Source organism: Miscanthus floridulus, chromosome 7 (assembly GCF_019320115.1).
Source record: "Miscanthus floridulus cultivar M001 chromosome 7, ASM1932011v1, whole genome shotgun sequence".
Classification (NCBI taxonomy): Eukaryota; Viridiplantae; Streptophyta; class Magnoliopsida; order Poales; family Poaceae; genus Miscanthus; species Miscanthus floridulus.
The window spans coordinates 87168170-87173588 of NC_089586.1; the positions used below are offsets into that span (position 1 = coordinate 87168170).

Sequence of the window (5419 nt, forward strand, 5' to 3'; positions counted from 1 at the left end):
ATGATTTAGTCTAATAATTAGAAATAGTGAGATAGAGAGTGATGGATGAGTTTGGAGGAGATGCTAGTCTGTCGGTGCTCTCTTTATAGCTTGTACCTTGGCAGAATCAAGTTTTTCTTGAGCTTGCTTCTGAGATTTCTCTGGTAATCAACTTCTGATTTAAGTAAGTATTTTGTTTATATTATTTATCAGGATCATGACTCTCTTTTGAGTGCTTTATTCTCTTCCTAGGGGGAGTAGAGTATTAATCGTGAGTGTAAGCGTGGTGCTTAGACTTAGGTTAATTGTGGATGCACCCTACATTCCGGATCGGTGGTAGATCGCGGTTGTGACATCAGTACTATATAGCCTCGTACTATATAACATCGTTGATCCTTTGTAGTCCACCTCCCGTCTATAGGTCAAGTAGGACCCGATTATGAAGAAAAGCATCATCTGTTGGTGTATTTCCCTAGTAATATCCCCAGTTGAACAGTAGAAGGCATAACTTACCCAAGTTAGAATTAGGGAACCTCAGTTATCCTCTCTATGCTCCTATTTATCCTTAGCTTTGTTGCTACTCCTAGTTAAGTTAAACCTTAACCTAGTCGGTACCCCTGGTTAAGTTAGACTATAGTTAATCTCACACGTTTCTCTGTGGATATGATACTTGAAATACTTCCGGATGAAAGCTATAGCAGTATCCGTGCGCTTGCGGATTTATCTGTGTGCATTAAATATACCAACAAGTTTTCTAGCGCCGTTGCCGGAGAAACGGTTGCTGAATTAACTTCGAGCCTAACTTGATATTTTATCTTTTATTCTTTATTCTTTATTTTTTTTCTTTTTACTATGGATTCCACTCCTATATATCAATATGCTAAACCCACGAGTGTAAGCCTAAAGCCACCAAAATCTTCAGAGTCTATCCTAGCACCTAGCTATGAGCTACGCCCATGTTTTATAAAACTAATTCGGGATCAATCCTTCTCGGGAGAAGGCAACGAAAATCCATACTCACACCTACAAGAGTTTGAACAGACCTGTGCATGCTTACGTATCGCTGACATGTCTGACAAGACCTTAAGATGGAAGTTGTTTCCATTCTCTTTAACGGGAAGAGCTAAACAATGGTATAGTCAAACCATAGGAAGTATGCAAGGAGATTGGAAAACATTATGTTCTAAATTTTGTTTATTTTTCTTTCCCATCTCTAAAGTAGTCAGCCTTCGAAAAGAGGTTCTAAATTTTAGACAACTAGAAAAAGAATCTCTTGGCACATCATGTGATCGTATTAATGACCTCATTACCACTAGCCCCGATCTTGCTATTTCAGACCCGATGCTCCTTCAACATTTTTATATGGGTCTTAGCAATGATTCTGTGCAAACCATTGATCAAGCCTCTAGAGGAGCTTTTCTTCATTTGTCTGTTAGTGAAGCAAGATCTATGCTTGATAGAATTAGTGGAAAGACTCTCTACACTAGCATTCATAATGAACTCCCCGAGTAAGACAAGGAATCATCTCCTGAATAAGAAGATGAAGTTTTGATAGCTGTTGACGGTAGTTATCATTCATTATAAACTTCAATATAACTTAAAAATGCATGAAAATGATCACCAACATAGACTTAGGCGTTTAAACTGATAATTTTTATGAGTTTTGGTGAATCTATGTTTTCAGCAGGGTTATTTCAGAAAACCATCAAGGGGGATCAAAATGTCAAATTAAATCACGCTTATCCGAGGCGAAAACTACTCTAGAAGGTTGCAGAGGACTCTAGAAGCCATGTCACCAAAGCAGAGGGTAGGAGGCTGCCAGGTGGGGCTGCCCGGCCCCAACTACAGTCCGCCCGGCCCCCTAGGCCCACCTAGCAGTCCCTTCTTCGTACGTTAGTTCTCCACCTCCTTAAGGATTACATCTACATCGTTCTTTCAAGTCGGTTTGATCCGAGTGCTCATGATTGATGCTCCGGCCTATATAACCAGCCCCTGCCCCCTCTAGAGCATGCTGCCATAAGTCAAGATCAGTCTAGAAATTAGGGTTTCTAGAGAGAAGAGAATAGAGCTCCAATTCTTCAAAGTTCTAGTATATGCTAGCTAGCAAGGTTCAAGTAGAGTTTGGGCTATTGCTTAGGATTTTGGATTCGTTGTCTGGAGGCCGGTATATCCATTGTATCCCTCTTATTTTATAACTTTGTGCTACTTCAATATTATGTTACTATTTATTATGTTCCTAGTTTGCTCTAGATATATGTTTGATATAGTTTTGATTGATGGTGAATTTATGCATATGTTCGCAAAGCTCTTAGCTTAGTACTCGAGTGAGTTAAGTGGTCAACACTATGTAAACATGGTGCTTAGATATTGTTTGCCTGCAGATGCATTCTGCACTCTGGGTCATGTGGTAGATCATGGATGTGACACTCCCGTTAAGTCCTTTGTAGTCCACTCTCCATTTGTAGAGCAAGTAAAACATGGTTGCAAAGGGAGACAAGCTCTGTTCTTGATCTTCCTTAGTAATGTTCCTTATGCATAGATCCAAAGTTTGTTATACTATAGATGAGAGTGTATATACTTGAGTGTACAAAAGACTTAGTAAATAAGGAATGACTTGGGAATCTTTTGCTCTTAACGAATCTGCTGCTTAGCCGTACTATATTTTACGAGTCTCTATTTCTATCTCTAGAATATCATTATTACTTTACACTTATTATTTATTTATCATTTGACTTACCCCTGTCATAGCATGAGAGTGGTTTTATCATAAGTATATATACATTTGTCAATATCTCTATGCCAACACAACTCCATAGCTCCTCCCTGTGGATAAAATATAAATAACGATACCTGGTATACTCCCGGGTGAAATGCTACAATGGTATATTATCTGTGTGCTTGCGGATACTTTAATATATATATATAATTTTCCTCTAAGTTTTCAAGTGTCATTTATAATTACCAACAACGCATTTCTGGCATCATGCTAGGGATGACAACTTAGTAAAGAGTGGTGCTAAGAAATGTCAACAAGCATTTCTGGCGCCGTTGCCGGGGAGGGGCACATGGCTATAGAGAATTGATCAAATAAATACTTATTGATAAAATCATAACCTCTACTTTAGCGGGCTTAGCCTTGTTTGTTCTTGTTCATATCTTATACAGGGTATTACAAACTTGGTTGTGATTCACCAACAACTTCCAATCAGAATCAAATCAACCTAATGAAGAGGAAGCTCAACACCCGTTTCTGAGCTATGGCTGACAAAACCCTACATGAGTTCTCTGCTCCAAGCACCAAGAACATTCGCACTGGACCAACACTCAGAACTACCAACCTCGAGTTTGAGCTCAAGCCAAGCCTCATCAACATGGTGCAAGCTACCCCATTTAACGAAAGGGCACATGAAGATGCTAGTGCTCACCTTCAGAATTTTCTAGAGATTAGCAGCACAGTCGTCATTAAGGAAGTTGCTCAAGATATCATACTACTCTGCCTATTTCCATTCTCACTAATGGGAAGAGTGAAGCAGTGGCTTGGGCAAAGTGTTCAAAGGCCTTCCTAAAAAAGTTCTTCCCTATAGGCAAGATCAATGCCTTAAGAGGAAAGATTTCCAATTTCCAATAGTAGAAGGGAGAAACCATTCCAGAAGCATGGGAATGTTTCCAACAATACATTTCATATTGTCCTCATCATGGGATGGAAGATTGGTTGCTCATGCAAGGCTTTTACCATGGATTAACTCAGAAAGATCGTCAGGCTATTCAAGATGCCTTTAATTCTCATAATGTATGTGGAGAATACTTGGGGGGTAGATTCCCTGAATATCAGGAGAATGCAAATATCATCATCAATAATTCTGCTCCACAACAACAGAGACAAGGATGGAATCAACAACAACAGTTAAATTACTAAGGTAAGTACTCAGGTAATTACTATAATTCTTCTAATCCTAAACAACCATCCTTGAGAAACTTGATCTTAGAACAAGTTAGGATTAATGAGAATATTTCTAAGAAGCTTCCTTTTAATGATAAGGTCCTAGAAAACATAAAAACTAAAATGGATAGTTTTTCTTCCGCTATAAAAGACCAACTTAGTTATAATAAAAAGATAGAATCACAATTAGCCCAGTTGGTTGCTGCTCTGCCTTTTGCCACTAACCTTGAGAAGGTAAACGCTATAACCACAAGAGGTGGCAAGTCTACTCGTGATCCACCATATCTGATAAGGATAGGTAAGACACCAATGGTAGTACAGGAAGAGGAGAAGAGAACCAATGAAGTTGAAGAAGTTGGGCCACAAGCAAGAGTTACAACAAGATTTTCATGACACAACCTTCCTACCGTTTCCATGTAGAAATCAGAAAGCCAAAATGGATGAGCAGTTTGGTAAGTTCGTAGAGGTAATTCAAAAGTTATATATCAATATTCTGTACCTACCTACGCGAAGTATCTCAGAGACATCCTCAACAACAAAAGACCACTGCCTTCCATTGAGGTAATCAAGTTAATGGAGGAGTGTAGTGCGGCCATCCTAAACACTTCACCTGTTAAGAAGAAGGATCCAGAATGTCCCACTATCGATTGTTTGATCGAGAGCCAGAACTTTGAGAATGCGTTATGCGATCTTGGAGCAAGTGTTAGTGTCATGCCCAAAAAGATCTTTGACAAAGCTCAACTATTCAACACTCACACCAACATCAATGTGCTTGCAACTAGCCGACCAATCGATCTGCTGCCTTGCAGGAATCACTAAAAACATTCCGGTAAAAATATGAAACTTTTTCGTTCTCGTAGATTTTGTAGTACTTGACATGCAGGAAGACATGAAGACACCTCTCATTCTTGGGAGACCCTTCCTAAGCACTACAAATGCTCACATTAACATCGGAGCTGGAGAAATTAAATTCTATATCAATGGGGAGGAAGAGCGATTCGCCTTTAAGCCAAGACCAGAACAATGCTCTAATTTGGAGTGGCGTGAAAAGCAAGTGCAATCGTTAAGGTCTCCATCTTTGGGACCAACTGTTGCAACCGAAGAATAAACCCAAATGGAGAAGTCTGGTTCGGTGGACTTAAATTCTAAACCCACGCCGAGAGGTAACTCGGTAGTTATCCATATTTACTTTTTCATACTTCATTAATCATTTTATCTTAGCATATTTACTTTTCAACACCTACATCATGAAACAAAAATTCTCATCATGGCATTATAAAAACTTAAGCCCCATGTAAATAATTTTTACGGAGTAAAAACTCGTAAGAAATATTTACCGTGGAAGCATAAAAATTTAAAAATACCATCATTCATCTTGTTATATTTCATAGTATCATATAATATTTTTGCATTGCATTTTATACATATATACAGTAGAAATACGAGAGACACATGGGACCCTCTCAACCACTACCCATTACCTCCATCTTCACTCAACCT

General features: G+C 38.8%; 1 non-coding gene across 1 annotated transcript; it reads right to left on the reverse strand.

Annotated features, from left to right (window-relative positions):
* Window positions 1–3574: 3574 nt before the first annotated feature.
* LOC136468137 (small nucleolar RNA R71) lies at window positions 3575–3681 on the reverse strand. Its single transcript, XR_010761678.1, has one exon. It is a non-coding gene; the product is annotated as a small nucleolar RNA R71 (small nucleolar RNA).
* Window positions 3682–5419: the final 1738 nt, after the last annotated feature.